This window comes from Urtica dioica, chromosome 4 (genome assembly GCF_054948205.1).
Source record: "Urtica dioica subsp. dioica isolate 48M chromosome 4, U.dioica_male_clone48M_v1_H2, whole genome shotgun sequence".
Classification (NCBI taxonomy): Eukaryota; Viridiplantae; Streptophyta; class Magnoliopsida; order Rosales; family Urticaceae; genus Urtica; species Urtica dioica.
The window spans coordinates 37,990,822-38,003,357 of record NC_142759.1 but is presented as its reverse complement, the minus strand read 5'-3'; positions in this window follow the sequence as shown (position 1 = coordinate 38,003,357).

The window sequence follows — 12,536 nt, the reverse complement described above, 5'->3', positions numbered from 1 at the left end:
CCTTCGGTCATGACTCTCTCCCCAGTGAACCCGAATAGAGGCGTTTGGGTCGGAGTTGGGCGTAGCCCCCCGAGCTTCATGCGCTCTAGGGTGGATTTGAAGATTATGTCGGCAGCACTGCCGTTGTCGATGAGAACTCTTTTCACCAAGTTATTAGCTACTTGGGCTTTGAGCACAATTGCGTCATTGTGCGGATGCACAACTCGCTTGGCCTCTTTGTTGGTGAAATGCATCGTCTCGTGAGGCACGGACGGAGGTTCTTCATACGTGAGGTTGACGTGCATAGCAGCGTCTTCTTGAGCCACGGCCTTTAGGAATTTTTTCCGTTGTCGGGCCGAATCTCCATCTTGTGGACCTCCCAATATGGTGGTCACAACGTGGAGTTGAGGATTGGCATTGGCAGTAGCCGTGGTTCGGTCGGCAGAAGCGGCTGTTCCTCCTCCCCTGCCAGACTGTGGTCTGTTCGAGGTGGGGCCCGCAGCGCTAATCATGCGTAACACGAACTCTTTTAGCTCGCCCCGTTGGATCAATGCCTCGATCTGCCTTTTAAGACTATAGCATTCAGAGGTCAAGTGACCGTATTCCTGATGGAACTCGCAATATTTAGATCTATCGCGAGTCGCGGGATCTTTGTTCATTGGAGCCGGGGGAGTGAACTTGTCACGCGCTAAAGCTAGGATTTGCTCCGGCGTTGTGTTCAACGGTGTGAACGACGAGTAGCCCTTAAAGTCTTCCGCAAGTCGCGGCTTCTGGGGCATCGGAGGTCGTCTATTAAAAGTCTGACCTCCTCTGTTTCGCCTTTTACGGGAGTTTACTTGCTCGTTGCTAGGCTCGTCTCGGTGGTGAGGGCTTTGATCATTGCCCTTGCGACCATCGAGGTAATCTTCGACTCCCATGAAGGTCTTGGCTCGAGTCATTAACTCGGCCATGGTAGAAGGGACACGGCCGACGATGGACTTAAGGAAGTCACTTGTGCGCAAGCCTTCAGTGATGGCGGTGATTGCGTCTTTGTCGTCAAAGCGGTCGACCTTATTCGATTCTTCAGTGAATCGGGCGAGGTATCGTCTAAGGGACTCGCCATCCTCTTGCCTGATTGACCACAGGTACATCTTGGTCTTCCTTTGGACCATAGACGTAGCGAACCGTGCTAGGAACATGTCCTTCAGGTCTTTGAACGAGCGGATGCTTCCCGGCCTTAAGTTCTTGAACCACTCGAAGCCGGGTCCGGCGAGGGTAAGACTAAAAGCTTGGCACATAGCGCCGGGAGTGACACCCTGCATCGTCATCCAGGTTTCATAGTGCTGGATGTGGTAAGCAGGATCTGCTTTTCCATTATATGGAGCGAGGTTCGGGAGTTTGAAATTTCCCGTACATACCTCGGCCAATATCTGAGCCGTGAAAGGCGAGGACTTCTCCTCAACGACCCCATAGGCACTTCCGCCTATTCCGTGTTCTCGGAGATCTCGTACTTCATTTCGAAGATTGTGGATCATTGTGATCACATCGAGACCGGTAGTCGGAGTAACTCCCTGTTCGGGAGGAGTCACCTGTCGTCTTTCATTTGACCCTTGACCCGTTCGGCGGTTCCCGTTAGTTGGGGCTGCTGCAGGGATGTTTGGCCGAGAGCTTAGTCGCTCCCTTAGGTCATCGCCACGCTCGATGCGTTGGGCGGTGAGGTGATCCCTAAGATCTGGGCTGGTCGTTCGGAGGCGCAGGCTTCGTCTGCGACGGCGCGCTCTCCGCGTGCCCTGACTCTCCTCAACGTTCTCCCTTCGACCTAGTCGGTCGAGGGCCGAGCGTCGGGAGTTTCCCTCTTGAGAAGCAGCCGGCGCGTCGCCTTTCCGGGGTAGGGGATTCGAAGGACCGGCTTCAAACATGGCGGGGAGTCCTCCGTCCTTCGTGAGAGAAGTCTCGATATCCTCCGGATCGCAAGTACCCTCATAGTCAGGGTCACGGTCGAGGCTTTCCTCGTTGAGGTTCTCAGGATCCCCGTTGGGGGTTATTGCGTTATGCGCGGGTTGCTTCGCAGCCAGTCGGCTGTGGTACCTCGCGTTCTTTGCCTTTAGTTGGCGGACGTTCTCCTCCAACTCCATGATGCGGTGGTCCCTGCTATCTGGAGATGGAGATGGTGAGCGGGTCGAGCTCTCTTCATGGAGCGACTCTTCGTCACCATGCGCTCGGGAGCGCAAGAAGTATTTCTTGGTCCCAGTGACGTTTTCGGGGTTGTTCACGCCCTCAGAACGTACGGGTGGTTGAGTACTCATCTTTTCTCAAGTTCGAGAAAGTTGAGTTTGTAGAAGAAAAGAAGAAGATGAACAGAAGGGATTTCGGGCTGAACAGGTCGGGAAGTCCCCTCCTTCTAGCGCCAAAATGTTGTCGCACGAAAATGAACAACTATTTAAAACCTCGGGCGGTTCGATCCAAGGCCGGACCAAGTGATCGCACCCGGGCCAAGAGTGTGAACTCGATAGTCTCGAGCTAGGGTTCTCTCCGATCAACCCGCCTCTCGGGAGAGGTAGGGGGTGAGGAGGATGGGTGACCGTGCCTTGGTTGTCGGCTGCCTACGTACCCGTGCGTGGGATCAGGTCAGAACGTAGTTCAAGCGTGTAGGACGCTGTATGAGGCGCGGAGCCTTGGTGGAGAGGCGTGCTCGACGAAGGAGATGGGGCGCGAGGAGTCCTCGGCGGCGTCTCAGGACTTCGGAGATCGTGAGCGCGAGAGAGAATGTGTGTTTTCTCTCTTTTGGAGACGTGGAAGACTCTAAGTCAAGAGTTCCTTGTTGTGGCGGAGATTCCGGATGCGTAGGCGATTCCTAGTCGGAAATGCTGGACGCGTAGGCGATTTCTTGTCAGAAATGGCGGACGCGTCTAGGGTGCTAGACGCGTAGGCGATTTTCAGTTGAAAACCGTTAGAGCACTCGTGGGCTCAAGATTAATCGCTCGATCAAGAGAGGCGGCACTCGGGAGTCCCCGGAAAGCGCTTCAGAATCTCCGAGAGCGAGAAATCGTGGAGAATCCGCTTCAGGCCAAGGATGGCATCTAGAGAAGCGGAGAGAAGTCTCAAGTTCCTTGAGAATGAATGGGATGGCTTTCCCCTCAATGAGAGGGGGTATTTATAGGTGTTTGGGGGCCTTAAGAGGCTCCTTTTTCGTCCATGTGGGACTAGGAATGCGCGTGGCATTAATTGGAGGCGCACGGCGCGCGCGGCGCACAAAGTGCGGCGCACAACGCGCGGCGCGCGGCGCGCGGCGCAGGGGGCGCGGCGCGCGGGTCACCAGGCGCGGCGCGCGATGCGCGGCGCTGGATGTGCGGCGCGGGCGTGTCATCACGCGGCGCGCGGTCTGCTTGGCGCGGCGCGCGGCCCGTCTGGCGCGGCGCGCGGGCTGCTGCGCTTGGTTGGCCGGCGCGGCTGCGCGCGCGGCGCATGGCCCGCCTCGTCGGGCTCTTGCGGACCTTCGAATACCATTCTTGCCACATGAAATATGAGGGTTTTTACTTGGCGAGAGTGACTCGATTCGAGGAGCGACTCGAGGCTCGTCTTGAGGAGTGAAGCTCAACTCGAGGAGACCGACTCGAGGCTCGACTCGAGGAACAACTCAAGGCTCGCCTCGAGGAGCGAAGCTCGACTCGAGGAGATTGACTCGAGGCTCGACTCGAGGAGCGAAGCTCGACTCGAGGAGATTGACTCAAGGCTCGACTCGAGGAGCGAAGCTCGACTCGAGGAGTCAAGAGTTTAGGCGAAGGCTTGAAGACCTGCCGCTCTTCAGGACCTCCGGCCTGACCATCGGCCCTTTGAGCGACGTGCCTTCTTGGCGTCTCGGGTTCTCCGAAAACGACCGACAACAGTGACTTCGGGACATAAGAGGTTAAGTGGTTTGTTCTTATTCTGTCTCTAAAAGTGCACTGGTCAATTCAGTACCTTTAGAAGATACCTAGAAGAACTATAGAGTCTCCAACTCTCAATATCCCATAACAAGACATCATAGATTCTCGTAACAATCGTACTGAGATCAATAGTCCTTTGATCCTTAGATTGTGAATATGCAGTTTTAAGCAAACCATGAAGAGTTTTGTTCATGCAAATCTACATTTGTCTCTTCATTTGTTGTTAGGTTTGTTTAAGGACTATAGACTATAGATTATCATAAAACTTCAAACAGACAAGGAAGAATGAATGAACGTTTCAACTTTTATTAATAAATAAGCAGTTACTAGCAAGAATCTTCGTAAGACTATATTACATCAAATGTACATAAATAGACACTACAAGTCTTCTTGTGGGCACCATTGACGACACAAAGTTGTGGCGACGAAGAAGCAGAGGGTTTCCGCGCCGCCGAAGAAAGTTTCTGGGAAACGCCAGAAAACTGAGGAACCTGAGGCGTCTGACTCGTCCGATTTTGACATAAATGAATTCGTCATGGTGCCTTATAAATCAGAGAGACCTCACAAGGTGAGTATTTTTATGTTGTCAATGTTGCCCACAAGAAGAGTTGTAATCTTTATTTTGTACATTTGATGTAATAAAGTCTCATGAAGAGTCTTGCTTGTAATTGCCTATTCATTTAATAATAAAGTTGAAACGTTCATTCATTCTTTCTTTGTTTGAAGCTTTATGATAAAACCTTAGTCTTTTAGTCCATAAACAAACTTAACAACTTACGAAGAGACAAATGTAGATTTGCATTAACAAACTCTTCGTAGTTTGCTTAAAACGATATATTCGCAATCTAAGGGTCGAAGGACTATTGACCTCAGTATGATTGTTAGGAGAATCTATGATGTCTGGTTATGGGGCATTGAGAGTTGGAGACTCTATAGTTCTTCTAGGTATCTTCCGAAGGTACTGAATTGACCAGTGCACTTCTAGAGACATGACCCTTTATTGTGATAATAGTGGGGCTGTCGCTAACTCAAAGGAACCTCGAAGCCATAAGCGCTCTAAGCATATTGAGAGGAAATACCATTTGATTCGAGAGATCGTGTAGCGCGGAGACGTGGAAGTGAAGAAGATCTCAACGGTGGACAATCTAGCAGATCCATTCACAAAGGCCCTAGCGAACAAGGTCTTCGACCAACATCGAGAGGGATTAGGCATGAAGGACTACACACATCTTCTTTGAAATGCAATATATATCACCTCATGCTCATGTCTCGAAGTCACTATGTATGAATTGCATCGTGCTTACCTTAATCCTGAAATGAGACATGTCATTTCACACCTTAGTATTCTCATTTGAGAAAGTCAGAGCTCGGACTCACTATGTGATTCCGAACAAGGCCTATTGGTGAAGTACTAAGTTGTGAGTATGTCATGAGTAACTTTGTGAAGTTCTCATAGATATGGAATTCATGTACAAGATTGCTGAAATGCAATATATATCACCTCATGCTTTGTTCCTTGGACTGTGAATAAATGAACTGGCCAGTGTCCAAATTGAGTCATGACTCTTTTGGATGAAACAATGTGACTTGTTAGCTCCTCGTCAATACATTGTTTCTAATTTATTCACAAGCGACAAAGGAGTTGAGGAAATAACAGCTAGAAGGGTAAAATGGTAATTTTGTAAATCCCGACTAGCTGATGATATTCATGAAGGGTAAACACTAATAATATTCTGTGGATTCGCTCATTACAATTAGGTTGAAGTCTTGAGTAGAAAATAAATTCATTTGAACCGAGAGATTTTCAGTGTCAACTCTTTAGTGGAGTTAGTTGACATTAAGCTAAACTTGGAAAAGGTTTGTGAACTTTTGAGTCCAAGTATTTTAGCTCAAGCTTTGTTCATTTGGATCCATGAGGTCACTGTCACGAATCACATCGATTAGGAATAGTTAAACTGGAAGCTAAGTCAAAACAAGAACGAAAATTATCAAAAGGGTATTTTTGTCTTTTGAGACATAGCATGAAATGAATGTCAATAAATTTTTTTGACAAGTTCATTTGATGACTTAATGTCACTCGGCCGTATTGAAATAATTGGGCCTTGTGGATTAATTTCATTTCATAAGAATTTTATTGAAAATTCTTAATGGGCCTTTCTCATGTTGTCATGAACAAATGAAGAAGCTTCTAGAAGCTCCTTCTAGAATGAGTTTGGGCGCCTACCCTATAGAAAAATAGGAGAGATTATTTTGTGCATAAATGTATCAAGATACTTGCCAAAAGAAAAAGAGGAAACAAATTTGCATATGGATGCATAAGGGATTCGGCCAAGAGAGAGACAAGGCAAGGCAAGAAACAAAAAAAGGAAACAAATCCAAGGCTTAATGAAGCCTATGTTGGCCGAGCATCTCAAGAAAAAAAGGGAAATTGGCTCATGAATATGTGATATTCTATAGAAGAGGAAACTACCTTATTGAAGGTGAGACCTCTCCTATAAATAGGAGCCCCTTTCTTCACATTTCATTCATTCCAAAGTTTTAGAGATTTGAGAGACTCTCTCTCTAGAACCTTGGCCGATCCCCCCTCTCTCTCTCTATTCAATTTCGTTTTATTTTTTTGGCACCTAGGTCCTCATTTGACCTAGAGTTTAGCTCTGCGACTTCAAGACTCGTTCTTAAGTCATAGTGTTTAAAAGTGTCCACTCACTGATTCCTTTTATTTCGAGTGATTTAGTGATAGAAATCATCGTGGTTGCTCGAGTTGCCGAGGAAAGAAAGAGAGACGTGCTGCGAGGAGACGAGCGTTGCAACTTTCCAAAAGCTTCTCAAAGTTCAAGCTTCAAGAAAGCTTAGTAAACTTCTTAGCTCATAATAGTTTTTATTTATATGTACTTGCTCTTTGTCTAGGTTAGTAAAAAAGTGTTTTTACTTGAAAAGAAAATTTTTAAAATTCCGCCGCTTTGCGAAGCGTTAAACTTTTTCTTAAACCCTAGATCAATTAAAAAAAAAGGAACCTCGAAGCCATAAGCGCTCTAAACATATTGAGAGGAAATACCATTTGATTCGAGAGATCGTGCAGCGCGGAGACGTGGAAGTGAAGAAGATCTCAACGGTGGACAACCTAGCAGATCCATTCACAAATGCCCTAGCGAACAAGGTCTTCGACCAACATCGAGAGGGTTAGGCATGAAGGACTACACATATCTTCTTTGAGTCAAGTGGGAGTTTGTTGTCAATGGTGCCCACAAGAAGAGTTGTAATCATTATATTTTACATTTGATGTAATAAAGTCTCATGAAGACTCTTGCTAGTAATTGCTTATTCATTAATAAAAAGTTGAAACGTTCATTCATTCTTCATTGTCTGTTTGAAGCTTTATGATAAAACATTAGTCCTTAGTCCATAAACAAACTAAACAACTTACAAAGAAACAAATGTAGATTTGCATGAACAAACTCTTCGTAGTTTGCTTAAAACGATATATTCGCAATCTAAGGGTCAAAGGACTATTGACCTCAGTATGATTGTTAGAAGAATTTGTTGTCGGTCGTTTTCGGAAAACCCGGAACACCGAGAAGACATGCCGCTCAAAGGGCCGATGGTCAGGCCGGAGGTCCTGAAGAATGGCAAGCCTTCTGTCATGAGTCGACTTGCAAGTCCTCGTGCCATACGCTCACGCTCCTCGAGTCGTCCTCCTCGAGTCGAGCCTTGAGTCGTCCTCCTCGAGTCGAGCCTCGAGTCGTCCTCCTCGAGTCGAGCCCCGAGTTGAGCCTCGAGTCGTCTTCCTTGAGTCGAGCCTCGAGTCATCCTCCTCGAGTCGAGCCTCAAGTCGTCCTCCTCGAGTCGAGCCTCGAGTTGCTCCTCAAATCGAGTCACTCTCATCAAGTAGAAACCTTCATATTTCACATGGCAAGCGTGGTATCCGAAGACCCCTAAAGGCCCACAAAAATCCGACAAAAAAGGCTGTGCGCCGCGCCGGCCAGCCGCTCACAGCAATCCGCGCCGGCAACCGCTCACAGCAAGCAGCGCGCCGGCCGCGCGCCGTGCCAGGCAGGCCGCGCGCCGCGCCAAGACGCGCCCGCGTCGCGCATCCCGCACCGTGCCCAGTGACCTGCGCGCCGCGCCCGGTGACCTGCGCCCTGCGTCGCGCACCGCGCCCCCTGCGCCACGCGCCGCGCGTTGTGCGCCGCGCGCGCCGTGCGCCTCCACTTGATGGAGCGCACGGACGAAAAAGAAGCCTTCTAAGGCCCTCAAACACCTATAAATACCCCCTCTCATTGCGGGGAAAGCGATCCCATTCATTCTCAAGGAACTTGAGACTTCTCTCTGCTTCTCTGGATGCCATCCTTGGCCTGAAGCGAATTCTCCTTGATTTCTCGTTCTCAGAGATTCTGAAGCGCTTTCCGGGGACTCCCGAGTGCCGCCTCTCTTGATCGAACGATTAATCTTGAGCCCACGAGTGCTCTAACAGTTTTCGACTGAAAATCGCCTACGCGTCTAGCACCCTAGACGCGTCCACCATTTCTGACAAGAAATCGCCTACGCGTCCGGCATTTCCGACTAGAAATCGCCTACGCGTCCGGAATCTCCGCCACAACAAGGAACTCTTGACTTAGAGTCTTCCACATCTCCGAAAGAGAGAAAACACACATTCTCTCTCGCGCTCGCGATCTCCGAAGTTCTGAGACGCCGCCAAGGACTCCTCCGCGCACCGTCTCCTTCGTCGAGTACGCTTCTCCATTAAGGCTCCGCGCCTCATACTGCGTCTTACACGCCTGAACTACGTTCTGACCTGATCCCACGCACGGGTACGTAGGCAGCCGACACCCAAGGCACGGTCACTCCCCCTCCTCATCCCTTCTCTCCTCTGAGAGGTGGGTTGATCGGAGAAAACCTAGCTCGATACTTTCAAGTTCATATTTTTGGCCCGGGTGCGATCACTGGGTCCGGCCTTGGATCGAACCGCCCGAGGTTTTCAATAGTTGTTCATTTTCGTGCGACAACATTTTGGCGCTAGAAGGAGGGGACTTCCTGACCTGTTCAGCCCGAAATCCCTTCTGTTCATCTTCTTCTTTTCTTCTGCGAACTCAACTTTCTCGAACTCGAGAAGCGATGAGTAGCCAACCACCCGTACGTTCTGAGGGCGTCAACAACCCCGATAACGTCACTGGGACCAAAAAGTACTTCTTGCGCTCCCGAGCGCATGGTGACGAAGAGTCGCTCAACGAAGAGAGCTCGACCCGCTCACCATCTCCATCTCCAGATAGCAGGGACGACCGCATCATGGAGTTGGAGGAGAATATCCGCCAACTAAAGGCGAAGAACGCGAGGTACCACAGCCGACTGGCTGCGAAGCAACCCGCGCATAACGCAATGACCCCCAACGGGGATCCTGAGAACCTCAACGAGGAAAGCCACGACCGCGACCCTGATTATGAGGGTACTGGCGATTCGGAGGATATCGAGACATCTCTCACGAAGGACGGGGAACACCCCACCGTGTTTGAAGCCGGTCCTTCGAATCCCCTACCCCGGACAGGTGACGCGCCGGCTGCTTCTCAAGAGGGAAATTCCCGACGTTCGGCCCTCGACCGACTAGGTCAAAGGGAGAATGTTACGGAGAGTCAGGGCACGCGGAGAGCGCGCCGTCGCAGACGAAGCTTGCGCCTCCGTACGACCAGCCCTGATCTTAGGGATCACCTCACCGCCCAACGTATCGAGCGTGGCGATGACCTAAGAGAGCGACTAAGCTCTCGGCCAAACATCCCCGTAGCAGCCCCAACTCACGGGAACCGCCGCACGGGTCAAGGGTCAAATTAAAGGCGGCAAGTAACTCCTCCCGAACAGGGAGTTACTCCGACTACCGGTCTCGATGTGATCACTATGATCCACAATCTTCGAAATGAAGTACGAGATCTCCGAGAACATGGAATAGGCGGAAGTGCCTATGGGGTCGTCGAGGAGAATCCATCGCCTTTCACGGCTCAGATACTGGCCGAGGTATGCACGGGAAATTTCAAACTCCCGATCCTCGCTCCCTATGATGGAAAAGCAGATCCTGCTTACCATATCCAGCACTATGAAACCTGGATGACGATACAGGGTGTCTCTCCCGGCACCATGTGCCAAGCTTTTAGTCTTACCCTCGCCGGACCCGGCTTCGAGTGGTTCAAGAACTTAAGGCCGGGAAGCATCCGATCATTCAAAGACCTGAAGGACATGTTCCTAGCATGCTTCGCTACATCTATGGTCCAAAAGAAGACCAAGATGTATCTGTGGTCAATCAGGCAAGAGAATGGCGAGTCTCTTAGACGATACCTCGCCCGATTCACAGAAGAATCGAATAAGGTCGACCGCTTTGACGACAAAGACGCAATCACTGCCATCATTGAAGGCTTGCGCACAAGTGACTTCCTTAAGTCCATCGTTGGCCGTGTCCCTTCTACCATGGCCGAGTTAATGACTCGAGCCAAGACCTTCATGGGAGTCGAAGATTACGTCGATGGCCGCAAGGGCGATAATCAAAGCCCTCACCGCCAAGACGAGCCTAGCAACGAACAAGGCAACTCCCGTAAAAGGCGAAACAGAGGGGGTCAGACTACTAATAGCCGACCTCCAATGCCCCAAAATCCGCGACTTGCGGAAGACTTTAAGGGCTACTCGTCGTTCACGACGCCGGATCAAATCCTGGCTATGGCACGTGACAAGTTTACTCCCCCGGGTCCAATAAGCAAAGATCCCGCGACTCGCGATCGATCTAAATATTGCGAGTTCCATCAGGAATACGGTCACTTGACCTCCGAATGCTATAGTCTTAAAAGACAGATCGAGGCATTGATCCAACGGGGTGAGTTGAAAGAGTTCGTGTTGCGCATGATCAGCGCTGTGGGCCCCACCACAAACAGACCACAGTCTGGCAAGGGAGGAGGAACAGCCGCTTTTGCCGACCGAACCACGGCTACTGCCGATGCCAATCCACATCTCCACGTTGTAACCACCATACTGGGTGGCCCACAAGATGGAGATTCAGCCCGGCAACGGAAAAAATTCCTAAGGGCCGTGGCTCAAGAAGGCGCTGCTATGCACATCAACCTCACCTATGAAGAACCTCCGTCCGTGCTCCACGAGACGATGTACTTCACCAATGAAGAGGCCAAGCGAGTTGTGCATCCACACAATGACGCGATAGTGCTCAAAGCCCAAGTGGCTAATAACTTGGTGAAAAGAGTTCTCATCGACAACGACAGTGCTGTCGACATAATTTTCAAGTCCACCCTAGAGCGCATGAAGCTCGGGGGGCTACGCCCAACTCCGACCCAAACGCCTCTATTCGGGTTCACTGGGGAGAGAGTCATAACCGAAGGCATCATTGATCTGCCGGTCACCTTCGGAACTCCCGAAGGCATTGAAGTTGTTCACATGGTCCCATTCCTAGTGGTTGATCAGGAGTCGCCATATAATGTCATCATTGGACGACCTGCGCTGAACCGACTAAGGGCTATTACCTCTACATACCACCTACTGGTGAAGTTCCCTACGAAGGATGGAATCGGCATCATGGCTGGAGATCAATCCCAAGCCAGAATATGCTACATCCAAGGAATCGATGGAAAAACCGCTAGCAAGACGGTTAACACGATCTACCAGCTTAGAGATAGCGTCGAGTCGACCAAGGTCCGCCGCGAAATCCACGAAGACATCTGCATGACACCCAAGTGCAAGGTGCCGACGTCCTCAGCCCAAACAGGGAGGGACCCCACAAAGTCTGCCAAGTCGTACATGACGGGACATACTACACGGATGAGACACCGATCCGTCGCCTGTGGAATGCGGAACACTTGAGGAAGTACTACCATTAGCCAACGCTCCCCCCATTTTATTTCTTTCCTTTCCAACATTCAATAAGGCCTACGAGCCAATGTTTTAGGATTTCATATTTTTGCAATATTAATAAAGTTTGAGGTTTTTCTTTCAAAATCCGCTTTATCAAAGTTTTTCGATAACGTTTATAAACCCAAAAACTCGGGGGGCTAGTGACATAGGCAACGGTAAATACACTCAAAATCCTCAAGAAAGTACGCTCCACCCAAAGAAAGTACGCTCAACCAAAACAAAACACCCGAACATAAACGGGAACGAGCGTGCAGGCTGAAGACGCCTCCGCGGCGCGCCGTAAGACATCCCAGAGATACAGGCTGAAGACGCCTCCGCGGCGCGCCATAAGACATCCCAGAGATGCAGGCTGAAGATGCCTCCGCGGCGCGCCGTAAGACATCCCCGAGATGCGGGCTAAGACACCTCCGCGGCGCGCCATAAGACATCCCATAGATGCAGGCTAAGACGCCTCCGCAACGCGCCATAAGACATCCCAGAGATGCAGGCTAACGCCGTCCCTCGCGACGCACCAAAGACGCCTACATGGCGCACCTAAGACGCCTACATGGCGCACCAAAGCCGTCCCTCGTGACGCACCAAAGACGCCTACATGGCGCACGTAAGACACCTACATGGTGCACTTAAGACGCCTACATGGCGCACCTAAGACGCCTACATGGCGCACCCAAGACGCCTACATGGCATACTTGAGACGCCTACATGGCGCACCTAAGACGCCTACATGGCGCACCTAAGACGCCTACATGGCGCACCTAA